Source organism: Tachypleus tridentatus, chromosome 1 (genome assembly GCF_004210375.1).
Source record: "Tachypleus tridentatus isolate NWPU-2018 chromosome 1, ASM421037v1, whole genome shotgun sequence".
Classification (NCBI taxonomy): Eukaryota; Metazoa; Arthropoda; class Merostomata; order Xiphosura; family Limulidae; genus Tachypleus; species Tachypleus tridentatus.
In genome coordinates this window covers 92503541-92515879 of record NC_134825.1, presented here as the reverse complement: position 1 = coordinate 92515879, position 12339 = coordinate 92503541, and the positions used below count along the sequence as shown (strand labels likewise).

The window sequence follows — 12339 nt, the reverse complement described above, 5'->3', positions numbered from 1 at the left end:
AGATCATTTCCAGTTGTTGTACATAATCCACTTTTCATCACATGTCACTATTCGTTCAAGAAATGGATTATTTCAGTTTTGCAACAGCAGCTTAGAGCAGGTCTCATAACACTGATTTTGTTGAGCTTAAGTCAGCTTATACAGAACCCACTTATCTAACTTTTTTGTCTTTCCAATCACATTCAGATGGTTGGCAGTGCTCGATTTGCTTGTGCTTAGACCATCTGCAAGCTCTCATACTGTTGTGCAAGGGTCTGTCTCAACTGCTTCCCTTAATGTGTTTTCAGCTAAGGATGGCTTCATTTCACAACCTTCATGGTCTTCAAGACTTTTATCTCCATGTCAAAACCTTTGGAACCAATGCTGAACTGTAAGTTCAATAACAGATCCATGGTCAAATGCTTGGTTGATGTTCATGTAGTTTAAGTAGCTTTTTGTCCAAGTTTGAAATCATAGAGGAAAATCAGATGAAAGTCCTTCTTGTCCATGCTGCCTTGGGGGTTGTGAAACTTACTCTGAGTAGAGTTGAAACAGCAGACAATTAAGACACCTTGTAAGTGACAAACATTGGATTAAACCAACCATCCAATTTAAGTTACTCAATATTCAGCTTATAAATGTCATTGTGAGAATTCTGACACTTGTTTCTGGACAACCTAATAATTTAATAGCTTGTGAAAATTATTGCAATTATATGTTTATTTTCTATAAAATTTTCTTTTCTCTTTAGCAGTTAGTCAATTTGTGATGCATCTTTTCAAAAGAATATTTTGTCTTTCTGTTTAGTTTCAGTGGTTTGTTCTATTACAACAAAACTAATTGAGTCGTAGGTTACATATTAGTACGTTAAACATACAAAATGTGTCAAAACAGGGTTGATTAATTTACATTATGAAAGCTGTAAGCCAACAAATATTTAAGTTCATGAATGTAGTTTTAATTTAAAATCAATAAATTAACTGTAGGGTGTATTTCTTTGCTGTTATTTTTTCACAGACTACTTATTTTTGTAATGAAATTCTTTAATTTTTTGCAAAGTTTTATATAATAAAAAAGATATTCGGATTAGCTTTTTTTTTCAAAATGAACTTAGTTATTTACATATGTCCAAGTGTGTTAACTTATTGTAATGTAAAAAACAGTGTAAAAATCACTGCAGTGTTTTACCATTGATTTGAAAGAAATATTTTGTGATGTATTATGAGATTACTACTGCTTCCTTCTTTTTATCAGGACATTTTGCACAGGCGCACTTTAACTGAAGTCAGTCCTCAACACTATAAAGGTAAAACATCAGTCATTTCAATTTTTGTGTTTTTATTTTCATAAAATTTATTTTATAATCCTGTATAGATTGTACCAAAGTATTGTAACACATATAAAAATGTTTAAAAGCTAACACTATGTGATTTATAGACTTGTCATGTTGAATGTCAACATGATAAAATTTAGTAAAGGTGAAATGGCCTATGTGTACTATGTGAATTAGATAAAGGATGTAGTATTTAAAAATATAATGTATAATACTAATGTCTTATTATAAGTATAATTATAATCTTGCTTCACAAACTAGTAAAAGGTGTTCGTGTCATAAAAATTGTTATAATAATCAGCTTATATAAATAGTGTTCTTACCACTAATGTTTTTATTGTATTCTATCCAGCCCAAAGAATTCTATTAAGTGAAACATGTGATTAGCACTGGATATGGAAAATACAGTGTGGTTGGAACACTATTATTATACATTTTTCTAACTCTTGAAAATTCCTAATGGATTATGTAGAGAAAGTAATGCTCAAAGGTATACTGGGCCTAATACTGTTGTATTGTGACAAGTATAATTATAATGTTTTGATGGTCATTTACTTAGTTGTTTTGTCAGGTAATTTGTTAGCAAATTTGATCAGTTAGAATGTTCATAGGTGTAAGGTGTTAAAATCTATTGAGCCATACTGTGATCATACTCGTATGATGAAATATGAAGCACAGCTTGACTTCATTAAATGTTAACTCATGATAATTTATCAAACAGATCTGATAGTTTTACTATGATTTTACTCTATAGTGGTCCTTTATTTGATATATGATTGAAAATTAAACAAAAATTGCTTGTATTACGTAAGAATGGATTTTTGATTGAAATGGGGATATTTTTAGTGTGCAATTTACTTTACTATTAACATTTTTTGGAGCATTACAGCATGCTAAGAAGTTTACATACTATCTGAACGTTATTGATATCATCACATATTTGGTTCTTCAGATTCAACACTTTGTACTGGTATTAAAGTAAATTGTTGGAACAGATTGTTATATCCATCATCTTGATGTGCACATGCTAAAACAATTTTTGATATAGGTTTGTGTATTTGTTCTCTGTACTCATTCATATGGAAAGGCTAGCTACCTAATGCTTAATTCTCTTCTATATGTAGTAAAAATTTTAGGACTTGCTGTAATACATGTTTATGGCATATGTTTCTCCAAACTGAAAATATGTAGTACTTGTTAGTGGTATGGAGATCTATGCTGCAATTATCACTTCTTCTTTAACTGTTCCATGAAAAGTTTCTGATATGGTACTTCCCTGTTCAGACAGGATTAGCTATTCTTGTTCTTTTCTGCTTCCTCTTTGCAATCTTTTTATTTATGCATGTCACAAGCCTTCTACTCCTCTCTATTGGAATCAAATGATCCAACATGTCTCTCATACAAGTCATCATGCATCACCTCTTCACCAGCAGGAGCATAGTACACTGTTGTGATGCATGTGGCTCCCTCTGTGTTCCCCTACCCGTCTATCACTTCTCGTTTTGGCAGTACTTGCACTTCTTTTTTGTCTTTCTTTTTCACATTTGTACCTGGTATACTCATGAAGGAGGTCTTCATTTATTATAACTTCCAGAGTTTTTAGCTTGAATTTGCCTTCATTTATCTTTATCTGTTTTTGTCAACCATTGGGAGAACTTCTATATTCGAGCAAGAGGACTATACCTAATATGTTCATCTGCTTTTAATTTACATCACATCATGGTTTCTTCCTTGTTGGGTTTTCATCTACCACCTGTGATTGTTTTTAATACTTCAGTGCAGCTTTAACTGGGTAAGTTTCCATTCATTATTTCTTCACTTTCAAGGGCCCTTGCTTAATATTTACTATTTGGATTTTGCTTCATGGTGAGTGGTGCATGACCAGCTTTATTTAAATGAAAATCTGCACTGTACAGGTATATTAAATTATGTTATCTTCCTTGATTTTTGCAACATTAACCAGTGAGGTGGGATGGGATATTCCACAAGATCATTTGAAGGTGAATAACCTCATGATGGTTCTGATATGGTACTCTCCCAATTAGCTTTTCTTGTTTTTTGCTGACACCTATTTATGAACTTTTTATGAATGTGTGCCACAAATATTCATAAAGTTCCAACATGTCTTTTCATGTAAACCACTGCATGATTCATGTGACGTCCTCTGTGTATGACTACAGAACTGTCACTTCTTTTTTTGGCAGTATTTGAGTGCAGATGTCATTCTTTAGACAGTTATGACACTCAAAGCAGTTTAATTTTCTCTTACTTCATTTGCAATAACCTAGTTTAAATTAACTTTGTTCAACTTAATTTCATTTCAATTTTCTTTGAGGGCATTTGGTTTACCCATGTTTGCCACATATTTTTTGCTAGTTTAACATCACAGTAAATTCTGAAGTTTATATTACCATTTTGGGTGTGTATAATTTGTCTGTTCCCACAATTTTGACCACAAGTGTGGGTGACCCATTGGGGAATTTTGCAACCTTTTTGTAGGGAGATGAAGCACTATATGGAATACATATTGTATCTTGTTTGTGCACTTATTCTTCTTGCACTTTTTGAACTTTTCACAGGCATATGCTGACTATAAATTTGAGTTCTCCTCCCACCCAAAGTTTACTGTGCCTTTTTGAGGATTCTACTTAGCCCTCATTGATTTTCTTGGAGCTTATATCTTATGATTGTGTTGTTTTCTTTTTTGCTATTTTTTTCTTTTATTTCTCCATTCCTTTTTGTTTGGATTTATGCTGCTTTTGCCATTTCATTTTGTGATGGCATTGATGTGCCTGTGTCTCACAGGCTATAGGTCAGGCTATGCTTGCAACTTGGCTCTCACATTCTAGACTACCAGTTGTGGGTTCAATTTACATACTTAGGGAGGTGGGTCCCAAAAATTTCTTGTTCTTCTTATCTCTACCTTGATTTCAGCATTGGTCTTCCCCTTCCTATCTGAGGTTTATTGTGGAAACCCTGTGGGATTTCTAGGCACATTTTCTCTCTTCTCTTTCACTTTTAGCCATGTGTTGTCTATAGTCATTGGCTGACACATATGGTTCACTTCTCTGTAAGAGATCCAGTGTTTTATAGGTGTGGCCTCATATCCTGTTTCCTTAAATTACCCTTTCTAGCCCTATCTGTCACAGTTTCATGCAGTTCTGCTGTTTTTTGTGGCAATACGTAACTTCTCCCTTTTCCTTCCTCCACCTCTAGATTGCTGGTTGTGCTAGTGTGTATTCAAGACATTTGTCCTCTTCCTGCTCCTTGTGGGTTTTACTGCTGCCAGTTTGCCTGTCTTGGGAGGATATAACTTTTATGGATCTGTTCTTTTATCTTGCTTCTGTGTAGTCTGTTTTTGTTGAGCATTTGCTCCCTTTGCTCAGCATATTTTTACCTTGGGGGCTGTGCTTCCATATATACATGGACAATTGACTTTTTCTTGCCATTTCCAAATGGGAGTCAGTCAGACCTACTTGTCAGTTTCTTCTCGAAGCTGTGTGAGTGGGATGGTTGATTAATTTGGGGAGGTCCTACCTTCATCCTTCTCAGTACTTTGTACATCTAGGTGTTTTCCTTAACACCCATCTTGATCTGGCTCTATCTTCCCCTCTTGGACTCCATTCTGTAGAGCTGGCCTTTCAGACTGTTGTCTGCTTCTTTATTTCCTCTAGTGAGGTTCTGTAGTTTTTGGGATGATGGTCACCTCTGGCACCTGTCATACCTTCTGGCAGAACTCTTACACATTTGCTTCAGTGAGTTCTCCATGACCAGTAGAATCTTGCACAGGATGCCTTGGATACTCCTATTCATTTTCCCTTCTCCTTGCTGGCTGATCTTTATTAGTGTTAGACATGGCCCATATGTTGGCAGGAGTCCCACTTCCTCCTATGTGGTCTGAGTTACTTCTGTTTATGTGGGCTTCCTTTCAGAGCTGGGGTGAGTCAATCACCAGGGGGTTTTGGGCAATTGGTCTGTGTAGGAGTTTTCACATGAACTTCTCAAACTCATGGCTGTTTATCAGATTTTGGATAATTTGTTTTCTCTTGTCAGCTGTCACTAGGTTATAATCCCTGTTAACATTTCTACCTGTGAGCTTCTGTCAGTCATCCAAGAGGTACAAATTCCTACTCCCTGTGTTTTACACTATGGAAACTCATTGTGGGACCCACACGTTGAATTATTTTTGGTGGCATTTCATTTCAGAGGTACTTTCCCTGCTTGGTCGATCATCATTCCTGTGTGGATCTCATTTATTTCAGGTGTGATCCTTGCATCCTGTACTTTTTTGGTGGCTCTGTCTGCATCTAGTTATTCCCTCTATTGATGTCTTTTCCACCACTTCACCTCTAGTGTTTTCAACTAGCTTTGCAGTATGCCATCCAACTTTGATCCTTACCACAGTATCCCATTTGGGGTTATGTCTTCATTTCTCAGTGTGCTATGATATTTTGGAATAGGTGGTCTACCAGTCTTCCTTTTGGCCTTCATATCCAGGCACAGCAAGCCAAATTGAGTTTGTCCATAGATGCCATTTCTGTCTCCATCAGTCAGGCTTTCCTGGCATGGTTTATTACCGTCCCCACCTATGACATTTCTTTAAGTCATCTGATTAAGGTGGATACTACCAGATGGAACTATTCCAAAGTCTGTACTAGAAATTTACTTTATTTTATCAACTATATATATAGATACATATATTTTAAGGGAAATGGAATATTTGATCTAGACTTTACTCAAAGTGGTTTACATTTCTTTAAGTCATCTGATTAAGGTGATTACTACCAGATGAAAGTACCATTTTCTCTTTGCTGAACATCTTTTGAACCATTTCTTCATTCCAGGTTATATGGATGATTTGAAATCAGTTAACCCTTTGTGATTTTCCATGGTTTGTTATGTCTCGGTGGTGGTTCATAAGATCCCCTATGCAGTTTCTGTGTTCACTGCCAAGTTGTGTACCATTATCCTTACCCTGGATGATGTAGAAGCTATGCAATATCCCAGTTGCACTATTTACACTGACTCTCTTAGCTCTTTACAAGTGCTGGAATTGTTTCACCTTAGTTTTCACCCTTTTCTTGTCAATATTAGCTTAACATAGAGTTGTAAAGATATTGGAAAATCTTCTTTAATTTGGCATCAAGTCAGAAGAATTAAAATATACACAATGTTGTAAGATAAATGCAATTAAAGAGGTCAACATTTGCAGACAAATGCAACAAACCTTTCCCATGCAGTTACAACACAGCAACCTTTGACAACAGAAAAATTTTGAAAAACAGCCAATTTGAAACTGTCTATGTCACAGTTTGGAACCTACAAGAAGGTATCTTTTTACCAGATCTTATGTATGTAAGTTTATATACACAAATAATTCTCAAAAAATCACAAATTGTGCTTTTCTTTTTGAATGTTTCAGCAAAAAAGACAAAAATTTGAAAATGTTTATATATTTTTGAGACTTGTAAAAAAAGTATTTTTGTACCAACTTCCTTATAAGTTAGTCAAAATAAGGCCAAGTAGTTGACCAAAACCTGTAAAATTATAGATTTATTTAACTTTTTGACTTCCCTCCTGAAATGAATTGAAATGGGCATATTGCATGTTTTTGTATAAGTAGGAACCTGTAAGAAAATATCTTTGTGCCAAATTCCATGCAAACTGGTTGAAATATGGTGGAGTAATTGTCAAAATATCTAAAATTATGCTTATTTTGGTATCTCGACCCTTTATAATTATTAAAGATGTCCAAGTACACCATTTTTTTGTTTTTCAATGTATGATATCTAGAAAAGTATCTTTGTACTAAATCCCAGTTCAATTGACTAAAAGCTCCCAAAATATGCTTTGTGAGCTGTTAGTTCCATGAAAAGACTCATGGTTTAACTATGATGAAACAAGAGCTTGGATTGTTTTACCTTTTACAACATAAAACGCTTAAAATACTGAAGTAAAAAAAATGAAAGAAGGTGACTGAGTGTATTGGAGAAAAGTATGATCCAATCTACTATGAAATGATGAATGGTGATCAATTGTAAAATGTTTGGAAAAAGAGAAAAGAAAAAGCAATATGTCTTTCTGCAGAGACAAAATAAAATCATGATAAAAGCACAAAAGTTGTATAACCATTCCAAAGTCTGTACTAGAAATTTACTTTATTTTATGAGCTGTATATAGATACATATATTTTAAGGGAAATGGAATATTTGATCTAGACTTTACTCAAAGTGGTTTAGTAGAACTTTTACAGTCAACTTCATGATGCATTATTCTTCAAGGGAAGAGCAAAAATTAAGACTATAATAAAACATTGAAATCAGAATAAGTATATTAGTATGTAGGTAAAATAAAACTGTGTATAACAATACAATAAACTTGGAACCAAAACGAAAGTTTGAAACTAAGCTCACATTCAATTCTGTATTTCTTTAACCTGAAGATGACCTAAGAATATCAAAACGTTGTTCTCTACTTTATTTTAGTAAACGTTTTAATACTCATACTAGGCATTTTGAGATACAAATCCTGTCTTAGTTACAGTATCACTTTCGTATGCTAAAGTAAGATTTATTCACTTTTTTTTTCAAATTGATATGATAGAATATATCTTCTGTAGTTTAATTATCTACTTGTTATTTAAAGAGGTTTTAAAAGATTTAAAATGGTAAACACTTGAAGTTTTCTTCAATTATAAGAATTTTGTTTAAATACATTCATGAAAATAGTTTTGTGCTTGAGAAGGGCTAACTACAGAATTATGTAAATGATAATTATGCCAGTTTATACATAATATTACATTTTAATTTTCCACCATGATGTATGACACATTTAAGTACATATACTTTTGCAGTTTATAATATACCATGTACAAAAAAGAATGTCATTGTTAGAAGCATAAATACATTATCCTTCCTTAATATAATTTTGTCGACACAGTTCACAGTTACCTTGTTTACAGATGCTAGTATAACCTGGTGGTTAGGATGTATTGCCCACAGTTTGCAAGTTGTGGGTCACAGAATTGAAACCTATTGATGAACATGCTTGCCCTTTTAGCCATGGAGGTATTATAATGTGACAGTCAGTCCTACTGTTTGTTGGGAAAATAGTAGCCCAGATTTGGTAGTTGTTGTTGTTTGCTGGTTGCCTTCCCTCTAGTCTATCATTTGAAAATCTTGTAGTGTTGTGTGAAAATTCAACAGGCAAGCCTTGTTTACATTGATTATCTCTTTCATTGATTCAACAGATAATTTTTAAACTAAATTGTTATATAAATTTTTAGGCTTTTTGAGATAAGGTAATTTTACAAGCAGATTCTTTTTTTAGTTGAGTCCATAATAACTTTAAGTCATTGTTCAGTATATTTTAGATTTACTTTCTTACAGGAAATAATGAATAATAGCAAAAGAAAGAATAAATTTCCTTATTTATCTTTCTTCTTTAGACCTTCTGGCTATTCTAAGTCTAGTTAATTGTGTTTTCAAAGTAATGGCATTTTATTAAATATTTTCTTAACTATGAATTTCTTCTTTGAGGTATCACACTTGTGCCACAAAACTAATTCTGAATGTTTTATTAAACACCTCAGTTAATATTAAAGTCAAACTCTAACTTCTTTTGTCCCATACATTGAATACTTCACTGGAATACCCTGGATTTTGTTTATATATGTTTTTTGTATATGAATGTGTGTGTGTATTATGAACAAACCTGATACATTTTCTTGTATTGAGAGAGTTTTATCATTTGAAAGGTCAGTATTTCATAGTTTATCCCATTATTATAGGTAGTTCATTCAGTAGGTCTACATCTGCTGTACCTTATTACTTTCGCATCATTACACATGCTCTTCATATTTTCATGTCAGCAGAAGTTTTATTAGAAATTGTTTTCAAGATAAATTATGGTCTGAATCTGAATTGATATAATGAAATATAACACTAAGGGTATTTGTCATATAAATATCAATTTAGTTATAAACATTTTTTAATCTAATAGGAAGTTGAAAATGGAAGATTACTTCGATTGCTCATAAAACTTGGAACTATCAACAAATGACCTGAGTATGAAATGTTATAATCTAATTTTACAATAAATTTGAAATAGTATTAATAAGTTTGCTTAAATCCTACCTTAATATTTTTGGAATTTTCTGAATCTCTTCTTTGTAGTTTCTTCTAAATAACCTTTTACTTCTTTCTTTTTGTTCAAGCTGTTATCTTTGGTTGTAACTTTAACTATTATTAATTGTCTAATAAACAACAAAATAAATGAAAGTATAGTCATTTCTGTAAATAACAACAATAATTTAATTTTCTTCAAGTTTATTATTTATAACAGTTTCTCAGACTTTTGTTTTTATCTAGCCACACTATACTCTTTTGCTGCTGCTTCCTTTCCATAATCACACAACTTTTCTACAAACCACTTGAAATAAGCTTGCAGATTACTGATTGAGAACAACTGAGTTATAAGATAAACATCGTAAGAATTTTGTAAAAATTGTTATTATTAATGAATATTAACCCTCAACACCTAAAGTTTCACACAATTTGGTCATCATTTGTTTTGTTTGCCTAATTGCAATTCGATTAATTTTCTTTTGCCCATATTATATAATTGTCTAGACAAATAACCAGACAAGAGGGCATTCTGCCCTTAAGCTTAACTGTCATTTTACATTTAACCCTCAGGCCATGGGCTGAGTGGATTCCATTGACCTTGTGACTGCCAGAGTTTCTGTACAATAACTTTTGTGTATCTTCACTTTCAGCTTTTTAGTAAACATTATACATTTTTTGTAGACAGAAATAACAGAATTTTAAAGGAAGTATTTTTATTAAAAATTTCTCCATAAGTATATAAAGTCAGAGAGTTGACTGCTCGGAGTATAAAACGATTTGCATATTAAGATTAAAAATACATTGAATATTTTCAGATTGCAGTTCATAATATCTAAAACCTCCATAGTAAATACAAAACTTTTTTCACAAAAACTGTATTTCATACGTTATTTTTTTACTTCCCCAACCCTGTGTGAGGTTTCTGAATTTGACTGCCCTTGTAACAGCCATAAAATATTTGAAGATAAATCTAATTCACTCTTTATTTCTTTATAGAATGACTGCAAATTGTAACAGAAAATCACAACTGTTTATCCTAAGTAACTTAAAGCTCATAACAGTATACATCTGTTTATACTTTATTTTATTGCCCCTTGAACACTTTGCCTGAGTAATATCTGTTTGATAATGAATACTTAAAATTAAAACTCTGTACCTCTCAGATGGGGGGATGTCACAAGCTGTTCACAGATGCAATCATGAGAATTATTACTTTATTTACCATTATCTAACCTAATAAGATTTTAGTTTTTACATTTTAGTTACTTTTTTAATAAGAAAAAAATGTATATGGAAAAACAAGAAATGTAGTATTTACATGGGTCTCTTGTATTTATGCTGTTAACTGCTGGTGAAACTGACCTACCCTTTGTGTACTAATGGTATCACTAGACTAAATAATGACCTAAGAACATATAATAATAGCATGTACAAAGCAAATAATGAGTTATAACTCTCATAATTTTTCTGACTTTCTAACTTCGCAGTAAGAACCTTTAAAATTCCAGCTGAGCTTGTTGATGTGATTCCTATGAGAATAAGTTTTGAATTGGAGGTGAAGTAGACAATCCTCTGTACAGAAAATAATGCAATATATGTAATTTGATAGATTAGCATATTGGTTTTCTATTGATTAAAAATAATTTAGCATAAAGTGTCTGGAGAACTATTAGAAATTCATGAAAGAGAATGTTATAGGTGAACATAGCAAGTTGGTCTGATTTTCTAGTTTATGGTTCTATAAATAAAAAGGTTGAAACCTATAAAAGTTATACGTTGCCTGAGTTTGATAATGAATACTTAAAATTAAAACTCTGTACTTCTCATATGGGGGGGATGTTACATTTCTTATACTAGGGGAGATTGAAGATTTGATGAATATTTTCTTATAAGATTAAGAACTTAATGTTATGTAATATCAAAAGTTTATTATCCATATCATGATGCTAGTATTTTTTGTATGCAGTAATTAAAAAGTAGTTGAATTAAACTTTGAATGTAATTTTGAAGAGTTGTGGCATGTGCACTTAGACCTGTCCATTGTAAGAGGGTTAATCTGGATGTGGAATGGATTTATGACTACAGCTGTTTGATATGTATATTAAAATATATGTGTGTGTGTGTGTGTGTGTAAAATCATTAAGCACTCTCACAATATTTTGTCAGTGATGTAGGGATTTTTAACTTCCTAGATAATAAATCACCATTTCTTACAGAAATACTCTTTCCCTTGCTATGCTACTAGCCATGAACATAAATTCCGGTGTTTAATGTGAAACACAACCTTCTTACCCAGGAATTGCCTCCTACTTGCTTTTTTTTTTTTTTTTTTTGCACTCTGTTGAAAGGAGATTCCTTGAATTTCTTGTTTGAGTTTAATTTAATGACAGTTATATGTATTAATGAACTTTGATTTTAGTTTTCTTTAGCTTTTATTTCAAAAACTTTAATTTTATATCATGCATTATCATATGATGGTAACATGCACAATCGTTATTTTTTTATGGTTTCTGGAGGCTCACTTCCTGTTGAAGATATCGGAGCTTTGTTATTGATTACCATATCCTTACTGGGCCACATCCTGTCCCATCCTCTGACATTCTTTCTCTTTGTTGATAATTGCTTGTTGTATTGCAAATTTAACTTTGCCATTTGATGAATGACCTCACTTTCCCATCTCTTTCTGGATTTCATTTTGAGATATGTTCCTTTCTTTATTTTTTGCCATGTTCATGTGCAAAATTTGTCTGATCTTTTGTCTATTAGGCTAGACTTCAATTGTGTAAAACATTTAGATTTATATATCAGTTAGCTCAAGGCTTGTTGTATACAAGTCTCATAGACAGATGTTTGAAGGAAGTAACATTTTTGCTTAATGAAGTAACTATTGGAAATGCATTT

The 12339-nt window shown here is 32.4% G+C and overlaps 1 protein-coding gene across 5 annotated transcripts in view; it reads left to right on the top strand.

Annotated features, from left to right (window-relative positions):
- Positions 1 to 12339, top strand: part of LOC143255515 (PAN2-PAN3 deadenylation complex subunit pan3-like) — a 44396-nt gene that overhangs the window by 22725 nt on the left and 9332 nt on the right. For 4 of the 5 annotated variants that reach the window (XM_076511300.1, XM_076511328.1, XM_076511337.1 and 1 more), the window contains 2 exons: positions 1234 to 1285; positions 9314 to 9378. The gene's annotated coding sequence lies outside the window, so the exon portion shown is untranslated. The remainder of the gene's footprint in view (positions 1 to 1233; positions 1286 to 9313; positions 9379 to 12339) is intronic. The other variant, XM_076511318.1, reaches the window with a different exon arrangement.